Source organism: Brachyistius frenatus, unplaced genomic scaffold (assembly GCF_029030835.1).
Source record: "Brachyistius frenatus isolate BFR_SWC_R1_liver_20210118 unplaced genomic scaffold, ASM2903083v1 Contig_114, whole genome shotgun sequence".
NCBI lineage: Eukaryota > Metazoa > Chordata > Actinopteri > Embiotocidae > Brachyistius > Brachyistius frenatus.
The window spans coordinates 329,183-347,345 of NW_027210713.1; the positions used below are offsets into that span (position 1 = coordinate 329,183).

The following is an 18,163-nucleotide window of genomic DNA, read 5'->3' on the forward strand; positions in this document are numbered from 1 at the left end:
AATTGCTCAAAACATCAAACCAGCAATGCAAAGACACTTGTGTTTTTTACTGGTAGTTTATGAATCAAAATGATTAAATACTTCATCAAATTGTTTGTTAGTTGCAGCTGTGGATTAATGCTGTGTAATTGCTGCGTGTAGTTTAATGTTCATGCAGCTCCTCACAGTTTTGGCCCGATGCTTGTTGGTGCTCGTCAAAGTGGGAAACTCGTGAATTGGAAGTTTACGCCAACTGGCTCCAAGAGAGTGAATAATTGAATGTCCCCAAAGATCAAACTGTTCCTTTAACTGTCAGATTAGTGCAGAGTCAGCAGTGTTTCTGGCTGTTGTTTTGTGCACTTATAAATACTGTGAAATGATTTGCTGCAGATATGAAGTTCAGACACGCCATAATGAACTAAATTACTCATTAACATGGATGTTTATTCTTTGCAGTGTAGGCACTCGCTCACATACACTGTACCAACATAAAGAGTAATACTGGCTGTGGAGCAGACAGAGCACTGCCAGCAGCTGAATAATGGATAGTCTGTCTGCCTGCAAGGCTGCTGGAGCTGCTGAGCATGGCGTCTAGACGAATCCCGACAGAATAAAACTATATGAACTCTTCTTTTCGGGCCGACTGGCTGGATCCAGATGAAAGCTGTGATCCTGGATCGATGTCTATTTATATATTTTTCAAAGTATTTTATCCACTTCATTGACTGGAAGGCAGATGACAGCAAGGGTGATGATGCATCTCTAAGCTGTTAATAGTACAGTTCAGGATCAGAAATCAGATCCTACTATGTGTGTTATTATAATGCGGAAATATTTCCACTTTACATGCTGCAGTTGAGGTTCATTAAACGGGGAGACGTCGCCATGGGAGAGGAATGAGCTTTTACAGGTGGAGCTGCATTCAGGGATAACATCAGTGGAGTTTAATCTGTCTTCCGTCAGCACTGATCCATCTGAGTGTATTTACTGCAGTCGCAGGCTCTTACTGTCAGTCGTGCTGCATTTTTGCTCAGCCTCCATCAATAAACAACTTGGAAACAACCGGGCTGCACTACCGTAACACTAAATGTTGAACAGCATGTCAGTGCTGTCTCTATAGGTTCATAGAGGGCTGCAGTGTCGCTAACATGGCCACAGAGGGACACTTTGTTTACTGCCACTGTCTTTTCACTAGTATCCCTCTGCTGTCTGTGTCTTTGAAGGCCATCAACTCCGCAGGCTATTAGTAGACACTACAGTTTACAAATGTTCCCTAAACACCTCACATGCAGGCTATCGGTAGACACTACAGTTTACAAATGTTCCCCTAAATGCTAAAGTTGGGAGCAATCATCTGGTGGAGTCTGACTACAATGAAGGAGGAGTGTGCAACGTTAGCGTGACCTTTGAGCCATTATATTCACGTTAACGGTAAATACTGCTGTTTGACAATGAACTGGAATTATCTTTTAACTTGTCGGCAAAAACTCAGAGGCTGGTTGTTTTAAAAGGGTGAGGCAATGTAAAAGGTTTGTCAGCACTGAAATAAAAACCTTCATTTCTACTGATCATTTTTCAGTGAAGTCTCTACAGTAGATCAGAGCAGCAGGCGGAGGTGGACTGAAATAGATATCGGCTTTATTTTCCATTTAAATCCGCCTGGCGTCAGAACTGAAACTCCTGGTGGGCTCAGGGCATCTATAGTGAACAATCATTACTCTTAAAATCACCAATAAGTGGATCCAATACTCATCATGCTGTTCACTGAGAGACTGCTGTCACAACGTTGTGTCTTAAAGTCCTGACAAAGAACCTGAAAGTGAAAATACCAGCGAGGACGTCTGAAGGTGTAGTCGAAGCCAAATCCCAGCTTCTTAAGAGCTGACATCATGTGTGTGTCCAGAGACCATATGGTGGAGGAACCACCCACTCATTGTGACCAACCACACCTTGCAGCAACACACACACACACACACACACACACACACACACACACACACACACACACACACACACACACACACACACACACACACACACACACACACACACACACACACACACACACACACACAAAAATGCACGAGTGTGTGAATGAGACACAAATGAATCATAAACAGATAAAGTGGAAAGCAGAGACTGAGTAAGGTGTGTGTGTGTGTGTGTGTGTGTGTGTGTGTGTGTGTGTGTGTGTGTGTGTGTGTGTGTGTGTGTGTGTGTGTGTGTGTGTGTGTGTGTGTGAGAGTACCTCAGTGTTGAAGTATTGTATTCACACCCTGCAGCCTCGCATCCTCGGAGAGACACATTGTGTGCGTTTGTGATTGTGGATTACATCATCACATGCCTACACACTGTAGATGTGTGTTGTTGTTGGATTGTGTGTATGTGTGTGTGTTTCTGCTGGGAGATGAACACACGAGTGTGTTTTCACCCCATGAGCTGTCTCTCGCACTGCTCGGTCAACACGAGGTGAACGGGTTCATGTTGTATCTGCTCCTGTCAAACTCAGTTCAAGTATAAATCCTCCCTCTGATTTCTTCTAAACTTCAGGGTCAACTTAACTTTCTTACTTGAATAAATAAGATATGACTGAATTCTGTTTCAGCTGAAAGGGATTTTTATCTTGTCGAAAGTCCACAAATTATTGATTCGTGTGTCAGTTTTTACTGAATTAATGATGTATTCTGTGGTTGTCAGAAAATAGCATCCATCACAGCAAAACACCAACCACCCCTAAAATAAAACATTCAAAGCTCCCAGAAATGCACTTTACAACCATAAACCATAATTTGTGATCAAACCACCTGGATCAAATGTTGCTTTCTGAAGCAAGAGCATATACGAAGGTTGATCGAACAGTTGTCAGACTGCTGCTGTTGCACGTGATCGGTAAGTAGCACCGTGATGTGCACGGAGCAGCAGGAAGCTGCAACCTTCGGGAGTACGTTTTCCAAGTTTCATCTCTTGATCACCATCAGCGCCTGAGTTACGAACATTTTTGCGAGCACTGTACCGGATCCTGTGGATCCTTTTGGAAGCTTTTCTTTTCTCTGTGAAACCTTTGCAGAGCTGAAATGCCACATTACTCTTTTATATGTTTGCTATCCTGCAGTCTTCTTCTTTGCTGCTTCTTTGTGTGTTTTTGAGACTCACTTTGTATCATAAGTGGACTCATGAGTGCTAGAGACCTTAAATACCCCAGAGGAACAAAAAGAAACCTTCCACGGTACCTTTTCAGATTTGTGTACTACAAATGACGATGTGTTTGTGCCAATTTCTGTGTTGGACTCTGAGGACCAATGATTAGTTTTATGTTTTATTTTCCTGCATGCGATCAATAAAGTTGAATAAACATTTGCTGAGTACACACACAGTTTTGTTTCATTGTAAATTTAGTTAGATAATTTCTGACATTTTATGGACCATATAATCAGCAGGTTAATCAACAATGATCATTTTCCCTCGACTTGGACCATAACGGCTGATTAGATCTTCGTCGGGCTCAGCGGTGACACATAAGGAAAAAAAAAAAAGTCGTGTGAGTCAGTTAGATTTCCCTCGGTGTTTCTTCTCACTTGGAAGGAGTGAAATCGACTCTCCTGATATTTCCAAATGCCAACACCCTGATAACATTTTTCGAAATATCACAAAGATCGTATTCAAAGACAGAAAAGCTTTCCCTCTCCCCAATTCTTCTCTTCTTCCTTTCCTTTTTCCACACTCCTCGTCTTATTGAGCCCGTTTCTTCTCCTTCTTTAACAAACCTTTCCTTCCTCTTGCTCTTCATTTCTCATCGCTACCACCTTTATCTTCTTCTCCTCCTTTTCACTCTGCTCTTCTTTGTCCTAGTCCTCTCCATCCTCCTTTTTTCCTTCCTTTTTCCTATCAGCCTCTTTATGTCATCTTCATCCCTTGTTCACTCCCTTCCTTCAGCCCATATGATGTAACCAGTGAAGCAACTATAATGCTATTATCTATAAATACCCCTTCACCGCTCTCCTACTGTCAAACAGAGGAAGTCTCTTTTTATTTTGCTCTCGTCCACAAATTATATTTTCCTCTCTCTTCCATTTCTGCCTAAAGGATTCTCTCATTTTCTATCTTTTCCTCCCACATTTAAAGTGGTAGGACAGATTTTTAAATGAGTGAAGTTTGCATGTTTCATCTGTAGTACTTTACATTTATGATTGAATGAAAAGATTGATAGAAATAGATTGATAGCTAATAAATACATGTAAACTCTGCTCGACTTAGGGATACCTGAAAAGGTTATAAAGACTTATCAACATTTAGTAGTCCGAAGTGCAGGTAAAAAAAACAACAATAATCAAATAGTTCAGAGTGAATTTCGAATAGTATTATTTCCTTTAAATGCCCATCCCTACCTCGGGTTCCCAATCAGATCGAGTCAGATCCACCGTTCAATCCTCCCACAGTTTGGTCAAATATGGTCACTTCCCACTCCAACATAGCAAGATGACGACGGATGAAACTCAAGGCTTCAAAACAGCAGTGGGTGACATCTTGCTTGGTTGCCAGTTGGTTCTGGTTAGTTTTAGCACACACGGTGTTGTTGGTTTAAACAGCAAGGCTTAATACAACAACAGATTTAACAAATACAGGGAGTGTTGAGTTTGTATTGAGATGTAAGGCAATACTTTTAACGGGGCAAATGGAAGCGGATCAAAAAGTGGCCTTGCCATTCTGAATCAATTATACACCTATGAAAATATTAGTTTCACTATTTTTATAATTTTTTTTGACATGCTCTTTGGAGATGATCGAATCTTTAAGCGCTTAAAGAATGTAAATGAATTTTAACCAAAATTGTGAACATTTTATTTCCTTAATTAAAAAAAAAAAAAAAAGGGCGGAGCATCGTTCCAGTGCACTCCAGCAACACTACACCTACGATTGCAAGGATTATACTCACTGCTTTCACGTATACATTCTATAATTCAGTGTAAAGGTCAAATGTTTCATGTTGAAACTGCTGCCATCTCTTTTTTATCTTCGTCAGATTTCATTTTTATGTTTAAAAAAAAAAAAAGAATCTATCAGTTCTCTGTAATTTCTCTCTCTGTCTCTTTCTGCCCTATTTACGCTCTTTCCCGATATTTTTCTTCTTCTTCTTTTCTGCTCCATCAATCTCAGGCCAAAAATCCTCTTCTCTCATTCTCTCTCTCTCTCTCTCTCTCTCCCCCGTCTTGTCTCTTCCCCCCCGGGGGAGGTTTCATGTTGTGTTCTCACCTCTGTTTTAACAGAAAGACAGGAACAACACCCTCGTCCCTCGCCAACACGCTCTCCAAATCTCAAACATGGCCAGTCAAGTGTGTCAGCTTGCCCTCTACATGCACTCTGTCTCGTGCTAAAAAATTATGTCCCAGTATATTATAGTGAAAAAAATCTGTTATTACATTTTGTCATTTGAAAAGTCCTGAAATACATTATTGATACTAACGTTAAAGCGTCTGGTATATTTTCTAAAGACCAGGCAGATTAGTTCGAGAAAATTTGTCTTTTACAGGGAATTAATTAATTACTTTCTTAATCAATAGTTACAGAAAAAAAGGTGGACCTGACCTCTCATTTATGTCCTCTATGACTGGTTTTTATTTTGTTTCTGTTGGACATACAAAAGCAGCAATAAACATTCACAGTTTTCCTTGTTGATGTTTCTTTTTAAACTGTTTTCTGACATTTTGTACAGCAAACAATCAATTAATAGAGACGATATTCAGCAGAATAATCAACGAAGACGATCATGAGTTGCAGAGTTAAATCACACTGATAACCTTCTGAGACTGTTATTCTAAATGTGAGGCAACTAATTTTGCCCCACCTTCACAGATTTCTAGAGTTTTTAATTTATAGTGTGAGAGTCAAACTAATTTTCTTGTGTCCTTGCTTGCTGCGCGACAGTATCCATCAGATATGGCCATGCTCAGCAGGAATAATTAGGCTTGCATTCATGAAACACAATGACTCTCACATTTGTCTGCCAAGCGCATTACACGCACAAGTAGTCCGACTTGTTGTATATGTGCGTTTCATCCCGCAGATAAGACACGCAGGCGGTTTAGAGAGCAACGCGTTGGATTTTCAGACTGATCTTCATGTTGTCGTTGTTGTTGTTTGTGTCTCAGCCTTAATTTGAGCAGCACCTGAGTTCCACGTTAACGTGACCACTGATTCGTGAACATTTGTGATTTCACCACGGACCTGAAACTGGAGCAGAGAAACATCAGATTTGGGGTCAAACTGTGTAAACGGTCAACAGAGACCCTTGAAATGCTTCAGAAAGTCTACGGCGATGAAGCGATGAGCCGGGCGAGGTGTTCTGAGTGACGTTCAACGTTTCAAGAGGGGCGGAGCTTCACTGTCCAAGACCCAAGAAGGTTCGTCAGGTCAGGAGACACCAGGTGAATTTTCTTTGTGTCACCGTGAATTCGTCCCCCAGAGTCAGACTGTCAACACCGAGTTCCACTGGGACCTTCTGAGGCGTCTGAGGGAAAACACTCACTGCAGACCACCCGAACTGTGGCGCCATGGCAACAGGGTTCTCCAACATAACAATGGTCTGCTCACAGTGCAAGGAAAACGTACAAGTTTCTTACCTGCAACACCACAATCGACGCTCCCAACCTCCACTACTCAGCTGACTTGGCTCCATGTGACTATTTTCTGTACCCCAAAAATTTGATGTTTCTCCCCTCAAGTTTTAGGTCCATGGCAAAATACTGTATGTAACTCGGGTGTTAATCGTGAATAAGTCATGAAAGTTATAGCTTCCCCTTGCTCTGTGCACGTGACGGTGCTATTTACGGTTCACGCGCAGCAGGACCAGCCTTTGAACTTTCTGATCGACCCTCCCACACTTGTCTAAACTGTCAGTTCCTTCTTTCTCTGCCTGATCAGATCAGCTCTAAAATGTCTCAACTAACTTGAACCAACTGAGTACATCTGTGAGAGACCTGCAGCTTAGTGAATAGATGTACATGCACGATTAGCAAAGGCTAACACGGTCCAAATGTCACTCTGAATGTGTGTTTGTGTTAGGAGCGCTGGTGAAGTAGCAACACAAACACATGAAGCTAAACATACAGGTGGCAACATGTCTCATTAAACTGGAATAATCAGAGTTCAGAAACACCTTAACGAGCCGTAATCTGGAGCTGCAGAACCTTCTGGCCTGTTGTATTACTGTGTGTGTGTGTGTGTGTGTGTGTGTGTGTGTGTGTGTGTGTGTGTGTGTGTGTGTGTGTGTGTGTGTGTGTGTGTGTGTGTGTGTGTGTGTGTTTCCTCACAGTAAGGTGTGAATGTGTGGACAGCTGCAGGCCTGACACTCACCTCCTGCCCTCCCTCTGTTTGGCCTCTCCAACATGCTGCAAACACACACACACACACACACACACACACACACACACACACACACACACACACACACACACACACACACACACACACACACACACACACACACACACACACACACACACACACACACACACACACACACACATATACATGGCTGTTTGTTTGTGTGAGAGCATGTGGACACCATCTGCTACAAAGAAATAAAAGCCTCTTCCACACTGTTGTGAATATATTTGAAAATTTGTGCAAACTGATCTCCTTCCACACGTTAAAATTGTGGATCGTTTTGTAAAAGTAGGACAGGATATTTTTCCGCTGGTTTATGTTTCTTTGTTCCAGATCGTTGCTCAGTGCTTCGGCGTGATGACTGCACACAGCTCTGGTAGACTGGTGTTCTGCTAACTTCACCTGCAGAGTTTAAACTGCTTCATCTTTATTTATTTATTGAAAGAGTTCCACACAAAACCTTTTGACGTTTCTCCTGTTCCCACCGTGACATCTAATCTCGCAGCGTCACACAGTTTTTTACCTGCAAAGTTTCGGAGTCTGGTAGCAACTTGTTCTTCTCCTCCTTATGTTGTTTAACGGCAGCTGGCAGACAGCTTTTAGGTAGATTACTGCCACCTTCAGACAGGAGTAAAGCATTACAACTAGGTGCAGGAAAAAACAATAAACTATGTAAAAGTGGACTCAGCTTCCAGGTCTAAAAAATGGTTCCGATGCAGAAGTGCCTTCAGCTGCAATACCACCGAGTGCCACTAGAGGTTGGCTCCAAAAAGCCTCTGGCTCCATAGACTCCCATTCAACTTCTCTCATCAAATACAAAGGCAACACATTTTTCCATGAGTTATTTCGGTGTTGTTAGATACAGTTGACCCTTCTTATTATTATTTTCCTAATTGTCCATCTGAAAATAACCCTATCATTAATTATAAAATAAGCCTACAAAATACTTTTTGAATACAATTTTTCTTTATTAAAGCTGAAAGTTTAAAACGAAGCAATGACAAACAGTCCCAAACCAAAAGTACGCAGCTTTCTGCTGGTAAACCCATTTCTAGTTCACAGATGGTGTTGAGTTTGTGTTTGTAGTACGAGACCTGAAAAACATTAACAACTGAACAGATTTCTTTCTGTGGTCACCTCATTCATATCCTTAAGTGTCATTTAACTGCTGTCACGTAGTTTTATTGCCACTCTGTTGACTTCAGGACTGTAGAGATGGGATTGAACTCAGGGTCATAAAATGCTCACAAACCAGGAAGTACTGCCGTTGCTCGTTTGCTGTCCTTCTGTTCGCTGTAAATCAGGTCTGTTTATGTTCAGATGTCTGACAACAGAAAGAGAAAAGACATGTTAATAAGCAGCTGTCTCTGTGTTTCTGTGCAGGCTGCAGATCCAGTCCATCTGCCCGTCTGCGAGAGGAGTGACCCAGACACGACGCTAACAGGTAAACTCCAAGCACAGCTCCGCTCCATGCAGCAGTTGTAATGCCGGGCCCGTTGAGGCGATTCTGTGCCTTTGCTCAGAGGCACTGTGGCAGCGAAATACCCATATTATCAAGGCTGTTTTCCACTGGTTCTGTCTGTGTCGTGATTCGGCTCCGACACGCCCACCCGAGCTGATCGCTGTCGTTCAGGTCAATGCTTCAAATTCATCCAGTTGGCATTAAGGATGCGTGACGAATGTATTTCGCTATTTGCACCGAGCAGACCAGCCGGGCGGAAAACAGCTTAGAGAATCTGGTCAATTTTCAAAATAAAACGCCTTATGGAGACTCCTGTTCGTACATCACATCGCTACATCACGTTCTCTCAAGAAGGACGAGAAATGCGTCCTCCACCTGCTACAGGCAATCTATGTTAAATAGTTGGGAAATAATTAGGAAGACTAAAACAAATAAAACACACTAAACTGTAGGGAATTACAACAACAAACACAAAACAAATTCAAAAATAAGTCTTTAGCAACGTTTACCTGCTAGAAGCACAAAAATCAAGACAAAAAAGATTGGCCAGACCAAACTCTTCTGAAAGTCTCCTGATGAGATGTGAACAAAACGCCGAGGTCCACAGAGGCTCAGCTGGATGCTGCCTCGGCTGATTAAAGAGTTACAACTCAGTGTGGAATAAGTGAGCAGATATAAACTGGGTTAATGTGGTAGCAGAGATTTTCAGGGAACCTCGGGTGCTTTAGTTCTGTTACTTTGTCCTTCATTCCTGTATTTGACACCACATTTGGACCCATAAGTGTTTATTTCCTCAGTGATCCCTCGCAGCAGTGATTTCTGGTGCGGCTCTGCCTGCAGACCGGCTTCTCATTCGATTGTTTGTCACAGCAGAGACGTTTCCGAGGAGGCACACAGCAGCGCTGAGGGAAGCCAGAGTGGTTCACATTATGTCAGTCGGCCGTAATGGGATTCTGCCTTTGTGGCCCGATGACTCCCAGCATGCACTGCAGCCTCCATTATTTATGGCGTTGTCAGGGGCGGAGTCCGGCAGCTGGTAGATCAGGGATGGAGGCAGCGCCCTCCCCTGCACACCTGTGTGTGTATATGCGGAGGGGGGAGGGGATGGGAATGCAATAGGGTGGGGTTACTGTGAGACTCAGAGGGCCTGGCATGCATGTTTTATGTACTGCATCACTGTGTGCGCTCTGCATGCAGCTGTGTGTGGTGGAGACATCGCCATGTTGTGAGAGTATTTGTAATACGTAAATGTTGGCCTGCAGACTGAGCAACACCCTGTGTTGTAAGAAATGTAATTTCACTAAATTCAGTAAGAACTTGTTCATGCAACCCTGTAATTTAGAAACGGTGGTGCTGTACAATTAACTGTGATTAACAAAATACACTTCTCAAAGGAAACTGTGCCCACATTATGTTTTTGTGGCTCCACAGTCGCAGCAGGAGGCATCATGTGTTCGGGTTGTCCGTCTGTCCGTCTGGTTCTTGTGAACGCGATATCTCAAGAATTCCTTCAGAGAATTTCTTCAAACTTGGCAAAAACATTCACTTGATACCAAGGATGAACTGATTAGAGTTTTGGGGGTCAAAGTTCAAGGTCACAGTGACCTCATGTCCCTTTCATCCCTCTGTCCTGTTCTCGTGAACGAAATATCCCAAAAACGCTTTGAGGGAATTTCTTTAAACTCGGCTAAAAAACATTCACTTAGTCCCAACGATGAACTGAAAGGACTTTGGTGATCAAACCTAGGACTAGAATCCGTTCAGGTCCAGACCATCTTACATGTAGTCTAACCCGGTCTGGAGGGATCCGGTCTGTGTCGTCATCTTTACAGGAGAAGAGTATGTGTGTTGAGGCAGACCGAGATTGTGAACTATGAAATGCAGGAAAACTACTGCTTGTAACCTGCTGCAGCATCACGCTGCTCCTTTGTTCTTTCTGGGTCGACTGCATTTTGGATCAGGTCTAATTAACCTCAAGCTGATTTGAATCATAACTGACTGTTCTTGGCCTCGGTTCTGATCAGGAAGCTTTTTCAGTGGTGTGTTTCAGATCAGGTGTGGTGACGAGCTCTGACTGTGTGTGGGAAACGATCACTGAGGGATCACTGTTGTCTGCTGGTAAATGTAATTTCAGTTGCGCCTCCCAGTGATGAAAGTGTGTGTGTGTGTGTGTGTGTGTGTGTGTGTGTGTGTGTGTGTGTGTGTGTGTGTGTGTGTGTGTGTGTGCATGCGTGCGTGCGTGCGTGTGTGTGTGTGCGTGCAGGAGTTAGCTGAGCTAGTGGTGATATGGTGGTATCATTTTATTGGTTGACACAGAACAGTGAAATACAGCTGACTGACTCTCACCTAGGTGTGACTCACACACACACACACACACACACACACACACACACACACACACACACACACACACACACACACACACACACACACACACACACACACACACACACACACACACACACGCGCGTCCAGCTGTAAGCCAGGATACACCCTCTACATTATATAAAATATCACACACCAGCCTTTACCTCCAGTAAACACGATGTGAACAACTAATTTGTTGCAACAAATGTCACAGAATCTGCTGAGTGCACGTCCAATCAAAAAGGTTACAGCAGAAGAACTTGTGAACCTTTCCGTTTCGTTACGAAGCCGAGAGTTGTCTTTTCAGCCTAGTGGCACTCGGTGGTATTGCACTTAAAGGCACGTATGCACAAGCTACGTCCACTTTATTTACAGTCTACGGCTGCATGGAGCGGCTGATATCATTGTTGATTTAGCTGCAAATTATTGTCTCTGGTTTAAAAATGTCAGCGTCCTAGAAACAAAAGTGACTTCTTCAAATCTTCAGTTTGTAAACATATTTAAAACCAGAAAAAAAAAAATCAGCAAATCAAAACTGAGGAGTTGATTAGAGATGAGGAGGATTTTTTTAATTTATTTTTTACCAGAAAGGTGACGAGCTAATTGTGAAAGAAGGGGCTGGTCATGTTTTGTGGACGGAGTTCTTCAGTTGCAGTTTTTCCTGTGAAAAATGGTTTTGTGTAAATTCCACTGGACTCGTGTTGCTACTCGGCTTTCTCTTCTGTTCGTCCCTCTTCATGTCCCTCTGACCCACTTGCCCCCACGTCCCCTCCCTGTCCTAGTGTCTCTCTCACTCTTCTCATTTTGTCTTCTTTCAGTTTGTCTCTCGCTCCCGCTGCTCTACTTAGCTTATCTTTCCCTCTTTGTCCTCTCTTTGTCCCGCTCTTCTTTTCACGCTTGCTCTTTGTTGGATCACTGGACAGATTCCTCCCTTTATTCTTCTTTTCATTCAGTCTTTTAAAAAAGTAAAATAATTTATTCCTTCCTTCTTGTCCACACATTCACATGATAAAAAGCAGAAAACCTTCGAGACAGATTAAACGGCCCAACAAAGATAAAGAATAAAAGAGTGAAAAAGAAGAGTTTGGTCACTCTCTGAGTTTTACATGTTTATGAATTCATTCTTTTGTTGACAGACAGAGGCTGTAGTTTAAAAAAAGACAAAGTTTTGTGTTGATGAAGCTTGTAAGACACACACACACACACACACACACACACACACACACACACACACACACACACACACACACACACACACACACACACACACACACACACACACACACACACACACACACACACACACACACACACACACACACACACACACACACTCCTGCAGGTTTGCATTGATCAGATATTAAGAGCCTTCCTGTCCTGGACTGAAAACAATCGCCACCACTGATTTATCTCCGCTGCTGTGTGTGTGTGTGTGTGTGTGTGTGTGTGTGTGTGTGTGTATGTGTATTCACTGTATGATGCATCCTTCATATGACTCACATTCTCACAACTCATATGACTTTATGACTCGCATTCTGTTTTTTGTTTTTTTTTGCCGTGTGTGTGTTAATTTCAGTTCCTGGTGTAGTACAGGGTAGTATAGGCCTGTGTGTGTGTGTGTGTGTCTGTGTGTGTGTGTGTGTGTGTGTGTGTGTGTGTGTGTGTGTGTGTGTGTGTGTGTGTGTGTGTGTGTGTGTGTGTGTGTGTGTGTGTGTGTGTGTGTGCATTAAGCCTATTACCATCATTAGAGGATGGACCTACTACTTAAGGTGCTGCAGTGCATCCTGGGAATGCATCAAATGCGTTTGAAGACGGTCTTCACTTTCCTTCCTTCTCTTTCATTTCCATCTTCCTCCTTTTTCTTCATCCCCTGTTTCCTGTTAATTTTTCCCTTTTAGCTGCTGTCTTGATATTTCTCTTCTCCCTCAGGTGTCCCCGTACCTCTCACTTGTATGTCTTGAGCCGATGTTAAACATCAGTGTCTGGGCCAATCTGGGCGTGTTTCAGTGCATTGTTTTGGTTAAATTAAAGCTGAATGTAGTCCGATCCTTTCTTTATCTACAAGTACTTCAAAGCTTCTTTCCTTTGCGACAGAGTAAATGATACACGGATTTTCTAACTTTTAACACCAAAGAATTCTCTAATACTCTCTTTCTCTCTCTCTGTCGTGTCCTCCCAGTCCAACTTCACTCACATAATATCAGTAATTTAAACTGATCATCTTAATCATTTGCTAATCTGCAAATCTGCAGCAGAACATTTTAGAGTTAAAGGAGACACACGTGAGTTAAAGTAGATCTCTGCTTGTTATTTGCATGTTTGGTCTTAAAGGCAGCACAGAGCCGAGACATCAGGCGTCCCAGCGGGGGGGCTTAATGTGACCTTGTAGTTCATGTCAGTATTGATTATGTAGAGCCTTGTGTGCATGTGTTTATTGGATTTTGTTGTGTATGGGTGTGTTGTGGTTGAGACTCTGATTTCCAAGCTGTGGTACTGTAAATAAAAGTGGACGTAGCTTCTCCATCATCTCCAAAACAGCCTGCGGCTCCATGATTGATAAATATATTATTTAGATTTTGAAATGGTCGCCTTGTGTTGTTTCGGTTAAATCAGTGAATTTGGTTTGGTATGTAGACGTATGTGATCTGAAAGGTTTTGAAACCCATTAGACCAAGAAAAGCAACAAATTCTTACTGTTCATAAGCTGCAACTCAAAGACTTGTTTTTTTGTGTATTTAAATAAAAAATAATTATCAAAATGGTTGCAAATTTATTTTCTTTTGATCAATTAATTGACCAATTACATTTTCTCTCCTTCATACTTTCTACGCTGCCCTCCGTCAGTTTAAAATAATTTTTCACTATAAGGTAGGTTCTGGTTCCGGTTCAGTTCTGGTCCTGAGGATCGGAGGTCATTTCCTGATCAAAGTCAGCATCATCCTCTTATTCATATCAGATTTTCTGTATTAGATTAGACTTTGCTCAGCTGAGCTTCGTAATTGATCTTTGCCCACAAACAAAAGAAACGACCTGCGACCCTGGATGTTTGATTGTGTAACGGACAGGAAGGGTTTCATTTTGCAGGACTATCAGTTCAGATGGTTTCTGGTCGAGGAGATGGAGGGGAAAAGGGAGAGGAAACAGACACGAGCTTGATCTTTCTCGTGAGTTGTGATGTATTGAATTAGACAAGCTGCACGGAGAGGGCAGCCATTTCCTGTAAATGTCGAACACAAATCTTTAGTTTCTTGCTTGAAGCATAAAATATTTTTTTGTCAGTATTAAAAAAAATAAAGATGTTGCTGTTCTGGAGATCCAAAACACGTTTGAGCAGAATATTAGTGTCACTGTTACGGCTGAACCTCTGAATGCAGTCGCTACATAACGCCGGTTTGCTCGGCGTATTTGAATTAGATGTGTGTTTCTCTCAGATGTCACAGCTGCATCATGAATTCCCAAAATGGACATGAACTGGGGCGAAATGACTGGAGCCGTGATGCTGGTTGGCTTTGACAGCGTGTACTGTCGGGATCATAGTCTCGACCCAGTTTGTCCGGCGGACCAGTGAAGCCTGTGCTGATGTCATCACACGCCACGTCTACGTTAGGTTGACCTCCAACAACGACGGGTCCTTCCAAAAGTTTGAAGGTTTGCTCGTTTAGTCGGTTTTCTTTCCAGCCAGTTGACTCGCTGAAGTGGTCAACGACCTCCTAGCCTCAAGAGTCTGATCTCCTGCTCAACGCTGGTCCTGCTTCTTAGTCCTTCCCTTTACATTTTCTGTAGATGTTGACCCAAATGGGAGTAGGGACCTCAGTTCCTTTTTTATTCGTCATGTGTTTGGGCTGATGCTTTTTCTTATCTGTACGTGGTGCGTTCAAAGAGTTCTGTTCGTCTTGGGTACAAACAGACCATAGCGCAGTGATTTGGACAAAGCAAGAGGAAGCTATAACTTTTAACGAGTAAGTGATTCAAGTTTCGTCTCTTGATCAAAGTCAGAACCTGAGTTCCACACGTTAACGAAAACACAATCGTGGCTCCCCACCCTGTTACTCATCATGTGACTTCTTTCCATTCCCTAAAATACTGACATAAAATTATACTAATTAAAATTATACTAATTAACTGACCACGGTGACATCATGAATGTTCACGTACCGGTGGTCACGTTAACGTGTGGAACTGTGACACGTGGAATACTTACTCACAAAAGCTGCGTGGCAGCTTCCTGTATAACATTTTTATCGACACATATTACATGGGATGAGAAATTCATTATTTACTCCAGTCAAAGAGCTTAAAAGTGTGCATTCTGGTTGTAGTTCAGTTGAGAAAGCATCCCTCCGGATTGGCTTAAGAGTCAATCACACTAAAGAGGAGAGGAGGTTCGACCACTTCTAGTCAAACTGCTGTCGTTTCCATCATAATTAGTTTTGTAGTATTTTAAACTAAGTGACTCAAATTTATCCAAAGCACTCTAATAAAACTGGCTCTCGTTAACCCGCTGATGTCAGCGAGCTGTAATGCTGTCGGACGGCCCAGAAGGACACATGGAGCAGTGATGAGTGTGTGAGCCGCCGAGTCGGTCACTGAATCTCTTACTGAAATGTAAATGATCCCAGTGCGGAGCAGAAGAGGGAGAGATCATCTAAATGATCTCAGTAGGTGGAGCTCCACATTGATTATGTATGTTGTTTTAAGCAGCACAAATCTCTCTCTCTCACACACACACACACACACACACACACACACACACACACACACACACACACACACACACACACACACACACACACACACACACACACACACACACACACACACACACTGGCCTCAGTTGGCCCCTGAAGGCAATATGCTGAGGCGGGGCCGGACAGATGGTTGCATGGAGCAGGTTGTCCCTGTGTGTGTGTGTGTGTGTGTGTGTGTGTGTGTGTGTGTGTGTGTGTGTGTGTGTGTGTGTGTGTGTGTGTGTGTGTGTGTGTGTGTGTGTGTGTGTGTCTGTGTCCCTGTGTGTGTCCCTGTGTGTGTGTGAGTGAAGGGTTTGGGGATGCGATGTCTTGCTTACAATAACCCGCATAATCAATGTGCTGCAACCACACAGGCAGATGGACAGATAGTTAATCACATCCTGTGTGCGTGTGTGTGTGTGTGTGTGTGTGTGTGTGTGTGTGTGTGTGTGTGTGTGTGTGTGTGTGTGTGTGTGTGTGTGTGTGTGTGTGTGTGAGAGAGAAGGCTGGCAATGAGAGCAAAATTCATATTGTGAGAATTAATTTGTCAGATCCTGACATCACATTATTCTAGATAAAATAACAAAATGTTTTGTTTTGTTTTGGTTAAATGACTTTAAGTGTTCTACTATTGTAATTTAAGATGTAATATGTTGCTGTCAGTTGTCTTTTTCTTGATGTGAATGTTGTCAGATTGCAGTTGTATGCGTTAAACCTCACGTCGGCAGTTTCAGGTCAGTAAATGCAGTAGTGGAGGTGCAGTTGTTCTGCAGGTGTGCTGACCTGGACTGGAGTGAACAATATCTTTCTCATCACATGTAAGATGTGTTGATAAAACTGTCATTGGGGGGGAAGCTGCACACGACTTTTGAAAGGGAGTGTTTCAAGTTACGCTGCTCGATCAACATCAAGAAGCTGGAATTTAATAGTATCTAGCTTTTTTTTTTTTTTTTTACCTATTGATCATAGTATTGATCCTTTGAGCTGTATAATCGACCCTAATGACACTCTGAGGTTTGTAAAGTGTGATTCGAGCGCTGGTTGTCCACACGGACGATGACGACGCAGCCCCGAAAACATCTCAAACTGCTCTGATGGTGTGAGAACGTATTCTGAGCAGAGACCGCAGGGAGCGACCCTGAAACACAAAGGATTATGGGTAAAATGAGAGGGGCTGTGACATCTGATAAGAGATCATGCTCTGTCGTCACCTCACCTCTGACGTTCCCTCAGGCGAGACGCTGAACAGTGTGTGATTTCACTCACATTACCAACGTTGTGGGGACATAAATCTATTTAAGCGTTCTGTCTTATGGGGACAAAATAAAAACAGCTCTTATAACGAATGATGGACATTTTAGGCAAAAATACTATTCAATAGTTGCTTTGATCTATTTGACTATTAATCAAAGACCCACCTCTGCTGCCACATGTGCACAAAGAGAGACTCGCTCAGGGCATGAATTTGGCCATAAAACGTCCAAAACACTCGTCTTCAACAGAAAACAACATCATCCAACATCAAACTTACTTCGCCTGATTGATTATTGATCTGAAGATGGACTTTCTGCTCGATGCTTCACTTTTAATATGCTAGCTTGCAGAGTTTGAATTAAAATACATTTTCCTTGATTCTTGTATTTTTTCATTTTTAATTTGAAGGAGCTCCACACAGAACTTGTTGATGGCTGTAGTGTTTCTACTGTGTATCGCAGCGTGTCACTATTATAAGTCTCTTTCCAGAGTCCCATTTTGCTCACTGGTGGTTGACAAACAGCTTTTCGGTGAATTACCGCCACCTTCAGGCGGTAAAAATGCATTACCACCAGGTGCTGCTAAAAACAAGAGAAAATATATTCGTTAAGATGATCGTTGCGTAAAGTATTCAATGATTTTATGTTTTAATGAGGATTGAAAACATTCTAAAATCATGACCCCTCACTGCTCGTAACATAAATCAGTAAACTTTTTAGTAAAGACTTTGTTTAAGGTCTCCAGTATATAAGTCGAAGAGGCATCCTAAAGGGATGGAAACGTGTGTGTGTGTGTGTGTGTGTGCGCGCGCGCGAGCGCGCCCCCTGCCATGTTAGAGTCTGTTATTTGGTCACGCACTCTCTCTTTTTCTTTCATTCATTCTCCGCCACTCTTTTCCATCTTTTACTCTTTTCTTCTGCTACCAGGTGTCCTCCTTCTTTTAACCTCTTATTCTTTTACTCCCCCTCTTCTCGCTCTTGTTTCTCTCGGC

At 42.6% G+C, this 18,163-nt stretch overlaps 1 protein-coding gene across 1 annotated transcript in view; it reads left to right on the forward strand.

Moving 5' to 3' along the window:
- The window catches only part of pak1 (p21 protein (Cdc42/Rac)-activated kinase 1), a 52,303-nt gene that overhangs the window by 3,797 nt on the left and 30,343 nt on the right, over positions 1–18,163 (forward strand). Inside the window, exon 2 of the mRNA XM_069712940.1 lies at positions 8,746–8,806. The gene's annotated coding sequence lies outside the window, so the exon portion shown is untranslated. The remainder of the gene's footprint in view (positions 1–8,745; positions 8,807–18,163) is intronic.